Raw genomic sequence first — 14,245 nt, 5'->3', positions numbered from 1 at the left:
AACTTTTTAAGGGTTAAATTTTCCTACACCCTGAAGAAGCACATTTTCCCCTTTAAATCTGACATAATTTAAAATATCAGAAAATATGTATTAAATAAAAATGCATGTTCACATATTACCCAACTATTTGTAAGTAAAATACTTTCTAACTTGACAAAGAATCAGGTCATTCAACTTGTGAGCACTATGCACTTTGAATATTTCAGTCTTATTGCCTTTCTTGGCTTCTATATAGATTTTCTAAGTTTTTCCTGCATTGTTAAAATTGCCTTACAAGTTCAGAGGTTTTGGCAATCTGGAGAATAAAGTTATAAAGAGCTTTTAACTGCCTCATTCTAGTGCAAACCCAAATTTAAGATTCCACTTCAGTTCATTTCTTCCCAGGTGTTTTCATGGCTTCAACATACCAGTTACCTGAAGCAGGTGTAAATTGATCTGCAAGTCCTTCAACACACAACTAGAACTGTTCTCTGTTTTATGGTCTTTCTGTTGTCCTGACTTTTTGACTTTCTTGTCTGTTTCAGGTTTATCTTATTTTTATACTCTTGTTTGGGCATGCTTTGTGACATTGCCTTTGGTGCTTTGCTTGGATTCCATTTGCTGTTTGATCTCTTTTTCTCTACTTCCCAGTTACTATCTTCATTTCTCTCCAACACTGCACATTCACATGGTTCCTACTGGCTGGAACAGCCTTACTGACCTACCAACTGGGGTAGAGGATCAGAGACTTAACATTAAACAGTGAATTCTGTTGAAGCAATGGGTGTGGGAAGTGCTAGAATTAAGAATGAAGCTGCAGGGCATTAATAGAGCCAGTGCAACCCTCAGGTAGCAGCTTAGATTGTAAAAGTAAAAATGGCCTTGGTGGCATGCAACAAAGCTTCTCACTTACTAGATTTGCATGCTCTAGGCTCTGGATTGCTGATTGTGATGGTAATTCACATATAAAAAACTGAGATGTGTGCATATAGTTCACATATAGTTAGAAACTCATTTGCTTGAGGAAGTCATACTATCATTATTAATAAATAAAGTGCCTATTGTGTCAAAGAGAAAAAAAAGAAGTAAAGAAGATTATTACACCAAGAGGATAATCCCATAGAGTGTCACCAGACATCACTCAGCTAAGTGCTTCATGAGAAAATTGCTTCTGAACATACCTTATTTTCTGATTTTTTGAAAGGGACAGTTTTACATGGTTGAAGTATATTTTAAGACAGGATCGGCATTCTGTAACAGTAATCTCTCCTTTATATTAGAATGGAATAGAATGAAATTCTACAAAGATGAAACCCAATTCAATTAGAAAGCTTAAAATTAAATTATATACAACTTTATACAGTAAAGTATGTACAAAACACTACACATATCATACAATGGAATTGCATTTTTTCATCCCATAATGAGAAAATATCTGGAAAGTATTAACCTGATTAATTTTTATTGCTCCTAAATAATTTTTCCCTCTACTTTTCTGTTTAGGGCACCCCAAGAAGCTTAACTTGAAAAGATACCAACTAGAGCAATAAAACCATTATGAGGTTTTGACTGTCAAATTAGCCATTAAAGTCAGTAAGAGTTTCTGAGACTTTTGTGAGACAATATTCTAGAAAGCTAAGCATTACTGAGAAGAGGATTTTCTAAATTCCTTAAGCTCCATTAACATATCAAGAGCCAGTTGTGATAGAGTCAAGCTTGAGTAGTCAATTTTATTCCAAGCTAGGTAGAGAACTGAGGATATGATATGATAGAAATTCCACATGCCAAAGTAAGATGTAGACAATTGTCTATATTGAAAGCAAAGAAAGTTATGGGAGAGAAATTTTTAGTGAAAGAAAGTAGGTGCCATTTTATCATTTCTCCCTCTAAGGAAATTCTCAAAATGGTATGTGGAAGAAATGTCTAGATGGAGATGTGGGAACTTCAAAAGGCCACAACCCTCTTTTAGTAGCATCACACTGCTTTGGAACCTTATTTCCATCATGGCAAAGCATTTGCAAATAAATCTATTTCAGAGGCAAATGATCAAATAGTAGAATTTCTATCCCCTTCATTTGTAGGATTTCTATGTATAAGTCAAGTAGCACTTCAACTTTATCAGTATTCTTTTCTTAACATAATACTTGAAGCAATTTGACAAAATGGTAACAATTGTCCATTTGCAATTATTGGAAAATAGGTGTTAAATAATTTTCTCTAATATTAATATTTAAAAATTTTTCTTAATATGATTGGTATAATTAGAAATTCTTAAGGTCTTCAGTTTTAGAAAAGATAAATAAATCTGGATTACTCCATATCTTCCAACTCTTTCTAAGGAAAATTAATATTATGTCATTTTGCAAGATGGGCCATAGCAATAAGAGTGGGGGGTGGGAAATGAGAGAAGAATATAGGAACTTTAGATTATGTAGAAAGAAATGAGAGGGAGGCAGGATATGAAAAACAGGGGAATGAGACAGACATCATTACCCTAAGTACATGTATGATTACATGGATGGTATGAATCTACATCGTGTACAACCATAGAGACGAAATGATGGACCCCATTTGTGTACAATGAATCAAAATGCAGTGTGTAAAAAATAAAAAAAAATAAAATAAATTCAAAAAAAAATTATTTTTCTTTGCCTCCTCCCCCAAGGAAACCTGTCCTTGATTCTTTAAAATCATGATAATGATATTATTGTGGATCCTTTTGTCTCAATGCTTCATTGAGAACTGGGGAAGCTGTTGGCACTCTCATTGCTCAATAGTTAGCTGAGACAGCTCCTGCAAAGACAAAGACAAGAGAGACACATTCAAGTGACTACAGGTCTGGTTGAACTTGTTCCGGCCAGTCACGACTGAGTAGCTTGCACAAAGAATTTCCCTTTAATGGTATTTTTAAAAATAGTTGCTCCTACTCCCAAGATCTCTGAAAAGTCATGCAGAATTCAGAATGCACACACACACACACACACACACACACACACACACACACCACACAGAGAGAAATAGCTTTTGGATAATACAAATTTTGAGAATTGTGTACTTGTGTCTATGTACTTCACACATCTCTTTAAAATACTTTGAAAATAAATGCAGTAAAGCTCATTCACTAAGCCCCAGGAGGTTGAGAATAGTGTGTGGCATCTAGTAGGTACTTGGTAAATATTTGTGAAGAGAAAGAAGGAAAAAAATAATTTCCTGTGAATAAATATGAATGCCAAAGTTAGATGTCATTCTATTAGTTTCATGCACAGAGTTGCCTTGTAGCTATAAACAACATCTCATAGTTCCAACAACTATTTTGTAAATGTGTGTGAATTTGCTCTCAAGGTATTGATCTGGGAAAAATTGCATGAGAAGGTGTTTGCAGGGGAAATTTTGGGTAACAATGCAGTTGAGAGAACATAAGATCTTATATTCCAGTGACATTTTTTTAAGTCCTGACTTTTAGATTCTACTCATGTTGGATCTACTTGTATTTGGGAAAGTCAAATATGAAACCAGTATGTAGGGACCAGAGAATACATTACATTTTCAAATGTATAGATTGTGACAGTCACAAGGACTTCTTGTAACTCATACAATATTGTGCTCAGATCACAAGGTCTAGGAATTCAGGATAGACATTTGAAGTTAAAATTATACATGAACTAATTTAGTCAGGTTTTTCACTGTTGTGAACAAAAGACCTGACAAGAATAATTTCAGAGGATGAAAAATTTATTTGTGGGTTCACAGTTTCAGAAGTATCAGTTCACAGATGGCTGACTCCATTCCTTGGGGCCTGAGGTAGGGCAGAACATCATGGTGAAAGTGTGTGGCAAAGGAAAATAGCTGGGAACATCACACCAGGATAGAAAGAGAGAAAGAGAGAGAGAGGACTCTCCTTGCCATGACAATATATAAACTCCAAAGGCACATCACCATTGACCTACCTCCTCTAGCCACACCCTACCTGCGTACAGTTACCATCAAATTTATCTGGGGATGAATTCACTGGGGATAAATTCATTCTCAGGGGATGAATTCATTGATGGGATTTAGTCTCTTATAACACAATCATTTCATCTCTAAACTGTCTCATTGTCTCACACATGTGCTTTTGGGGACACTTTATATCTAAAACATAATATGAACATCATTTGCTGCTACTGTGCAAACATCTCTGGAAATAACCTACAAGTGAGTGTGCATCTCTCATTGCACTGCTACCTGGTATGAGACCAATTGCCTTAAGAGATCTGAACATTAATAAAGTCAAATTTTACAGCTCACTTAATTTCTTCACTTTCAACATTACAAATTTTAGTCAACATTACACTTAGAAAAAAATAAAATTACAATTATATATATGAATTGCTTTATTTTCTCTTTTATTCTTAGTCACCAACATGTCATTAAAGTGATTTCAAATAACACATCAGTACAAAATAACAGAAAATCTGCAAATGAATAATGAATACAATATTTTTTCTTTCCATACTTTATTTCTCAGAAATAAGAATATCCATATGTTGGTAATTTCTTATGATCTTTTTCTGTTTGTATGGTAAATTGGTGGACAGATCGTTGGAAAATTGGATCTTTCCATTCAAAAAGCAAAAACGTGCTGAGATTTTTAAATCAGTGAGGTTTGCCTACTATACCATGTGAGTTTTAAAGAGTAACTTACCTTGACAGTGCCTGTTTCAGACTAAATTTTTTGTATAAGAATTAAATTCTACTCTAAGCCATCTGGTTTATTAGTTGTTTGAATTTGGATTTTTCAACTTGTCCTCCCAATTTATCCACAGTGGTACCAAATTTTCTCAGTTCATTTTTCATTAATTCTCTGCATAATGCAAGTTCAGTGAACTACTTGTTGATATGGCTCTGAGATGGCTCACACTTTTAAAGTTAAGTATTCATTCATTAGACCTCACAAGTAAATGTGAACATATCTAATTCTGATCAGTCAAGCAAACTGAGACATGATAACTTTTCAGAGAAATTGCCTTTCTAGAAACTGGTTTGATTTTGAAATTAATCCCTTTTTTCCTTACGGTAATTATATTCTGTCAAGAATTCTCTGCTATGTTATAGATGTTCTTCATTGTTATTTTGAGTGGGACATAACTAGTTTTGTTCTATTTATTCACCCAAAGAATCACTTTTAAGCAGATGAAAAATGAGAAAAATCCATACTTCCTGCAAAGTTTTATTTTATAAGTTTGCTTATATGATTAAATTGAAGAAAAATATCTAAATCAAAACTAAACTACTGAAATTTGTGTAACTTACTACTGTTCATATATTTAAGCTGCATAATAGAAATAGATATGTTAAAATAAAGGAAAATTAGTTAGACCTACTTGCTTGCAAAACCTGGTTGGGAATGATTTCGATGAAAATAATTTCAGATATTTTTACTTTTGAACCATATAATTTAAATTCCAAAAAAGAAAAGTGAATCCCATTTTGTGTAATGTATAGTCCTTAGTTATGTTATATTTTAATTAATTGTTTTATCAATATTTTTACAAAGAAAAGATTCACTCACATACACTGACTGCCCATAATTAATAATTTTGAATTTTTTGTCATACTTTTCCTATGCTTTTATAAAACATTTCATTATATATTCATTTGTATGAATACTATATTCATTTGTATGAAAGCCCCTAAAGAAATAATTACAAAGCCACTATAAGTGTTAGGCACTACTCTAGAGGCTAAGGTTACATTGGTGAAATATAAAGACAAAATATTTTCCCTTTTGGAGCTTTGTTCTTGTGTGGGGTAACAGAGAGTAAGCAGAAAGCATCATAAATACATGAATTATATAGTATTCTAGAAAGATATGTACTCAATTAGATAGAGATAGATGAGATCCAGGGTGTGAGTGTGGAAGTTCTTAGCTTGAATAGAGTGGTGAAAGTGGGCATCTCTGACTTGTTCGTGGTTTTTATAAGGAATGCTTTCAGGTTTTCTCCATTTAGAATGATATTGGACTTGCGTTTGTCATATACAGCTTTTACAGTGTTAAGATATGTTCCTTCTATCCTCATTTAAACATGAATTGATATTGTACTTTGTCAAATGCTTTTTCCGCATCTATAAAGATAATCATGTGATTCTTGTCTTTAAGTCTACTTATGTGATGAATTACACTTATTGATTTCCATATGTTGAATAGTCATTGAAACTCTAGCCAGAGCAATTAGGCAAAGGTAAGAAATGAAAAGGATGCAAACAGAAAAAGAGGTCAAATTATCTCTGTTTACCAATGACATGATTATGTATTTAGAAGACCCAAAACTCCACCAGAAAACTTCTAGAACTCATAAATGAATTCAGCAAAGTTGCCGGATACAAAATCAGCACCCAGAAATCAATTGCAGTCCTCTATTCCAACAATCAATTAGCTAAAAGAGAAATTAGGAAAACTACCCCATTCACAATAGCCTCAAAAACTAAAATAAAATTATTGGGAATTAGTCAACAAAAGAAATGAAGGACCTGTACAATTAAAACTACAGAACACACACACACACAAAAAGAAATCGAGGAAGACTTTAGAAGATGGAAAGATCTCCCATGTTCTTGGATAGGCAAAATTAATATTATCAAAATGGCCACACTGCCAGACCCACTGGCACATGCCTATAATCCCAGCAGCTCTGGAGGTTGAGGCAGGAGGATTTCAAGTTCAAAGGCAGCCTCAGCAATGATGAGTCGAGGTGCTAAACAACTCAGTGAGACTCTGTCTCTAAATAAAATACAAAAAATAGGGCTGGGGATGTAGCTCAGTGGTTGAGTGCCCCTGAGTTCAATCCCTGGTACCTCCCCCCACAAAATGATCATACTACCCACAGCACTATACAGATTCAATGTAATTCCCATGAAAATTCCAATAATGTTCTTCATGGAAATAGAAAAAACAGACATGAAATTCATTTAAAAAAGAGACCCAATAGCCAAAACAATCCTTAGTGAGAAAAGTAATACAGGAGGCTATGATCACCCACCGCCCATGGGGACAATCACAATGCGTACGCTCTTCTTGAGCACAGGAACCAAAAGCCGCTTTATTCCACAAGTCTCAGACTTATATTGAGAACATCAGCCTATCAGAGAGTAGACTACCAGGAAAGTCAGCCTATCAAGGAACAGTCTCCAGGCAGATACCAGGATCGCCTTGTGTACAACAGCCAACCAGAGTTACTTCCTAAAACTTGTTTACGAGTGCAGCTATGTTTGGCAAGCTGCCAGGCGCCATCTTAGAGATCAGGCCACGGTGCGGCTCTGGGGCCCTCAGAGCCCGCCCCTGACATCTCCCCCTTATTCTTTAAGTAAAGAAAAGATGACTTGGGACCATGCCTGTCTTAGATTGTCCATGGCAAATTACATCCTTACCCGTCATTGGAATTCTGACCTCCAGGCGTCAGAACCCTGTCTTAGGTTGGTATGCATTTCCATGGATCTTACTCGTCTTTGACTACTGGTCCAGCATGCTTAGCCATACTTGGGGGGATGTGCCTGTCTCAATGGCTGTCAAGGTCTGTACTATAGCCCGTTGATGACATCGGGCATCTTGACGAACTCTGATTTGGCTGCGTATAACATAGGCTATCCCTAAGCAGATAATAATCAAAACAGCTACTGTTCCAGCCCACTGTTTTGTCAATCCCAGGGCTTTAGATAACAAAGAGAACATCTCGGATACTGATGCAACTTGAACCCTGGTGGCATTGACTCTGAGTATTTCAGCTCGTAGCTGACTGGTTAAATTATCAAACGTAGATGACCAATTGCCACTAAGGTAGAAAGAGAGATTTTTAGATAACATAGTCGCAGAGCTAAGGTTATTATAAGCAATAGGGGTGACACACACTGCTCTTAAAGGATAAACACATCCCAGTCCCAAAAGTTCTTGCAAAATATCCACTTGTTCTTGTAGTAAGTCCACTCTTTGATTTACAAGGAGTATGCCTGCTGTTAGATGTTGGTTTAGGGTCTCTTTAGTCTGTAAGACTGCAGCTGTATTTTTGGCCAAGTGATTGTTGTTGCTGTCTGTATGGTTGTGTCAGTGCTGCTGCTGCAGAGACTGCTACCGTGGTGACCATGGCCGCTGTGATGCCAAATCTCTCCTGTTTCTTGATAGTAACACTGGCAATTCTGCATCTGTAACAGAGACTGGGACTGGTAGGAAGGTAGGAACACACATTAAGACTGCCAGCGGGAACGTAGAAGCATTCCAACATTGAGAGAGATAGCATAAATCTGAAGTACAATTGAGAGAAGCGGTTGTTTCGTTAGTTCAGAAACATAAAAGGGGGAAACCACAAACTGGGGTAGGTAGAAAGGTACATAATTGAACTGTTCCTCCTAAGAGACTGAAAAGAGGTTGTAAGTTAGTTCAAGGGGGGAAAGGCTACGAGCATCATGGTCATCAGGAGTATGTTCAGCATCTTCATTTTGTTGGTCTGAGTTACTTGTTGGTAGCATTGGCACTGGTCGAGTTAGTCGCTCAGGAACCCAGATAGGCGATGTTTTGTCCTGTGGAAACACACAAACCGAGCCGTGGCTCCAGTAAAGCACCAGGTCCGGGCCGTTCCATTGTCCTGTAAGAACATCCTTCCATTTTACCATCACTCTATCATGTTGTTTATGATTGCCATGTCTCTCAGCGGCAGAGCGACCCTCATTATCCAGAGTTAAAAAATTTAAAGTAAAGAGGCAAAGAGAAAGTTTATCTTTAGGGGACCTGAAGGTCTCCCCTATTCCCCCTTTTTGTTTATAAAGAGTCCTTGTGGGTTATAAGGTATACCTGTGGTTAGAGTTATTTCAAATTTAGTGAGAAATTGGTTCTTACCAAATTTAGTTTTTAAAGAAAAATTTAGACTCTATAACGTAGTACAATACTCTAACAGTTGCTTAACCATAATTGTATAAACCCCTATTTTTAAGACTAATTGTTCTAAAGAATAAAACTTAATAGACACAAAGTTAAGAGTAAATTAGTGTTTCTAAGAAATCCTTGTTATTTTACCATGTCATTTTACCATATAGATTAAACTTTGGTTTATATTAGAACATTAGTATTTCACCTTAGGAAAAACCTTAAATAGCTTTAAATGTTTCACATACATACAACCAACTTAGTTACATGCAAACTTGTTGAAACTTGCCCTTTACTTACATAGACTTTCTTAGCACTTACTTGGACCCTCATTTATTTCATCACACAAGCACTTTCTTACCCAGAAACATTTCCTTTTCCCTTTCATTAAATATATTTCCATACCCAGAACCTTTTATTTTCTCTTTCCTATTGTTGACCCCTTTTTGTTCACATTCTGAAACAACTCTTATGAAATTTCTGAATTTAGATAAATTACTCTATTTTAACAAGATTAAATATTTTGTTATTTATAGTACTATAATTGAAACACAGTTGAAACTTTTAGAACCCTTTGTGTATAGAATTGTACCTGTTAGGACATAACTCTTAGTAACCTTGTCTTTAGTTTAGTGATGACACAAAACAATTTTCAGTACAAACACATTTGAGTAATCCCATGCATGTCAATTCTAATTCACTTATTTTCTTAAAAAAAAACAAGATATTAGACAAGTGTCCTGAACAGTATTTGCCAGCTTTTTTCTTGTTGGAGGAAAGTCCTAGAAAAATTGATGTTAGACATTTTATAAACATCAACATTATATTAGTTTGACCACCTAGGGACTTGCAAGTTATTTTCAAGACATTTTACTTCTATTCATTTACCCAATTTAAATCGAACCTTTTCAAATCACGTGAATTAAAAGTATCTGGATCCATTTTTAAATTTTAATTTTAGGAGCGCTCAATTTTGATACAGACAAAATACATTGGACACTTAAGATACATTGGACAGCACGACATACACATAACACAAAATCAAAGGCCTTGAAACTTTATAGGTGAATCTCCATTGCAATGTAACAGATGTTCAAAAACTCTAGTTGAGTAAAAAAAATAGAACTGATCAAAAAGTCACGAGCTCAAAAAAAATGTAGAATTCAAAAAAAACAAGAGTCCTGGAAAAATGATACGGCCGTTAATTACTTTTAGTAAAGCACCATAAAATTTACTTTTGCTGGAGTTCAGGTAAGACTTTTTGCTGTTTTTTTTTTTTGGGAGGGGGGGTTTTGAGACTGGTCTCCTACTGAGCTTTCAGGCTTTCTCTATTTACATTTCAATGTAAGCCTTGACTGAGATTTGGATCTGAAAGGGGATAAGATGTTCCAGCAGAAACTTGATGCCTAGGGCATTTTAACCCTTAATCCTGGTTAGTAATCAATTCAGGTTTGGATGCAGAAAATTGTGAAACAATTATCTCCCAATATTTGTGGGGACTGGGGCTACTATATCATACTCCTTACTAGGACATGCCACTGATGGTTGGGCTGGTTTGTTTACTATGTGGCAAGTTTCTGGAAGGAGATGCAACGGGAGGAGCCCGCAGTTCTTTAGGTGGTGGCTCTTTGGGGAGAAACTTGGAGCTCCCTTTGGGAGGTCCTGGAGAGAAGCAGGCCTTAAGGGCGGATAACGTAGGACAGACTCCTAATGAGGGACCCTCCCCTAAACTGATTTCCCTCTTCCTAACAAGTTGTTCCTCACACCCAGTTTCATTTTCCTTGTCTGTCTCTGATCTTATTGACGCCCTTTCTGATGCTTTAGACCTTTCCTCTTTTATTTCCTCCAAAACCTCTTCCCCTTGTTTTATGGCCTCTCTGCATTTGGTTCGGGCTATTTTAGTTTCAAGAGGAATTCCATTGGCCCAGAGCAAATCCTTTAAGGGACCTTCCATGCGCATTCATGACATTTCAGTGCCCATATTTCTCTATTAAACTAACAATGCAAAGCACTTTAACTAGCAAAACAAAAGCGAAAGCACTTACAAACACTCAATCTCCGTCGCTTATCCCGCGGACTTTAACTCGTTGCTTTTCCTGCGAACTTTAACTTGTCGCTTTTCCCATAAGGGTTGTTGCATACGAACTTTTGATATTTCAGACCCCATCTTGTACAATGTAAGCCGCGTTCCGCGTGCTTATCTAGTCCTTGAACCGCCTTTCGCTTAGTTCACTGTTTTTTGACCGCTTTCTGCTTAGTTCACCGTTTTACTTTCCTTTTTGGACCGCTTTCCGCTTAGTCCACTGTTTTACTTTCCTTTTTGGATCACTTTCCGCTTAGTCTGGATAGTCGCGTACTGCAAACGTCAAGGCTGCCTTTCACTTGTTTATTTTTGACCTTTTTATAACCAGTTTTAACTTGTTAAAATTTTAGAATATCTTACCTCGTTTTCTTACTTATCCTTGTAAAATTTTCATTCCCGGGTTTCGGCACCACTTATGATCGCCCACCGCCCGTGGGGACAATCACAACGCGTACGCTCTTCTTGAGCACAGGAACCAAAAGCCGCTTTATTCCACAAGTCTCAGACTTATATTGAGAACATCAGCCTATCAGAGAGTAGACTACCAGGAAAGTCAGCCTATCAAGGAACAGTCTTCAGGCAGATACCAGGATTGCCTTGTGTACAACAGCCAACCAGAGTTACTTCCTAAAACTTGTTTACGAGTGCAGCTATGTCTGGCAAGCTGCCAGGCGCCATCTTAGAGATCAGGCCACAGTGCGGCTCTGGGGCCCTCAGAGCCCGCCCCTGACAGGAGGCATCACAATTCCAGACCTTAAATTATACCACAAGACTATAGTAACAAAAATGGCATGGTATTGGCACTGAAACAGGCACAAAGACCAATGGAACAGAATAGAAGATATGGAGACAAACCCAAATAAATAGAGTTGCCTCATATTAGAAAAAGGCACCAAAAGCATACATTGGAGAAAAGATAGCCTCTTCAACAAATGGTGTTGGGAAAACTGGAAATCATAAATAGCAGAATGAAATTTAACCCCTATCTCTAACCCTGCACAAAACTCAACTCAAAGTGGATCAAGGACCTAGGAATTAAACCAGAAATCCTGTGCCTACTAGAAAAAGTGTAGGCCCAATTCTCCATCATACTGGCTTAGGAACTGACTTCCTTAACAAGACTCCTAAAGATCAAGAAGTAAAATCAATAATCCAGAAATGACATCAATATAAAATGCTTCTTCACAGCAAAGGAAACAATCAGGAAGTGAAGAGAGAGCCTACAGAATGGGAGAAAATCTTTGCCACCTACACCTGAGAGAGGATGTTAATTTCCAGGATATATAAAGAAATAAAGAACTCAAAAAACTTAACACCAAAAACAAAAACAAATATCCCAATTAATAAATTGGTGAAGGAACCAAATAGACACTTCTCAAAAGAAGAAATATAAATGGTCAACAAATGTATGAAAAAATGTTCAACATCTCTAGCAATTAGAGAACTGTAAATTAAAACTACATGAGATTTCATCTCACTCTAGTCAGATTGACAATTATCAGGAATACAAGTACAAATAAATGTTGGCGAGAACTTGGGGAAAAGGGTAAACTCATACATTGCTGGTGGAACTGCAAATTTGTGCAACCAGTGTGGAAAGCAATATGCAGATTAATCAGAAAACAAGGAATGGGACCACCATTTGACCCAGTTATCCCACTCCTCGGTATACATTCATAGGATTTAAAATCAGCACACTACAATGACTCAGCCACATCAATGTTTATATTCACAGTAGCTAAGCTATGGAGCCAACCTATGTGTCTTTGACAGAAGAATGGATAAAAAAACTGTGGTATATATACACAATGAAGTATTACTCAGCCACTAAGGAGAAGGAGTTTATGACATTTGCCATAAATGGATGTATCTGGAGACTATTATACTAAGTTAAATAAGCAAGTCCCCAAAAGGTTGAAAGTTTACACTGATTGTGGAAGCTAACCCACAATAAGGGGTTTGGGAGAGTAGGAAAGAATAGAGATTCAGTAGGTTATACAAAGGGTAATGAATGGAAGGGAGAGGAATAGGAAAAGGAAAGACAGTGGAATTAATCTGACATAAATTTCCTACGTACTTATATGAATACACCATAGTGAATCCCACCATTGTGTACATACAGAAGAATGGGGTCCTAATTAGAATAAGATGTATTCCATGCTTGTATAATTATATCAGAATGTTGTCTTATATAATTAAAAAGAACCTGACAAAATACATAGCTTTATTGATATAAAATTGAGAAGCAATAAAGCACACCTATTTAAAGGATACAATTTGCTAACTTTTGACTTATGTGTACACTGTGAACCCATGAACATAATTGAGATAAATTCATTTCTACTACTTTCCAAAGATTCCTTTGAAATCACTATAGTCCACCACTTCCTTTACCACTGAGCTGTTCTTTTTTTTTTTTTTTTCACTGTGTATCTGTTTGTATCTTCTACAACTTTGCAAAAATGAGATTGTACAATAAGTTATCTATTTTTTGGTCTGACTGCATTTATTCAGGAAGGAATGATATAACACAGAAGTCAGGTTGCTAGATTATATGGTAGTCTTAGTCTCAATTTTGAGAAAACTTCATATTGTATTTCACAGTAGCTATGCCAGTTTACATTCCCACCAACCAGTATACTTTTTCTACATATCTTGCCAACCATTCTTATCTCTTATCCTTTTTATATATTCTAACGAGTATGAAATGCTATATTTCCTTATGATTTTCATTTGGATTTCCCCAATTATTAAGATATTGAGCCTGTTTTCTTATATTTATTGGTCATTTGTATGTATCTTCTAATAAATTATTCAGATCCTGTTCATTTTCCATTGGGTTATTTTTTTCTTGCTATTGAATTGCTTGAGTTCCTTATGTATTTTTAATTTTAACCTCTTATTAGATAGATGATTTGAAAAATATTTTTCATCCTATTCATAAGTTGTCTAGCTTCGCTCTGTTGACTTTTCTCTTGGTGTGCAGAAGCTTTTAATCATCTGATGCATATCTATTTGTTCATTTTGGCTTTTGCTGCCAATACTTTCTGCAGTAATAAGAGACCACTATGAACAAGTATACATCAAAAATGGATGACAGAGGTGAAATATATAAGTTCCTAGAAATGTTCCACCTTCCAAGAGGAAATCATGGAGAAATAGAAAATCTGAGTAGAAAAATAAGTAGGAAGGATATTGGATCACTAATCAAATATCTCCCATCAAAGAAAATCTCAGGACCTATTTTTTTATGACTTATTTCTGTCAAAATTTTAAGAATTGTTTTTGTG

The sequence above is a fragment of the Sciurus carolinensis genome, chromosome 1 (genome assembly GCF_902686445.1).
Source record: "Sciurus carolinensis chromosome 1, mSciCar1.2, whole genome shotgun sequence".
Classification (NCBI taxonomy): Eukaryota; Metazoa; Chordata; class Mammalia; order Rodentia; family Sciuridae; genus Sciurus; species Sciurus carolinensis.
This window is presented reverse-complemented; position numbering follows the sequence as displayed.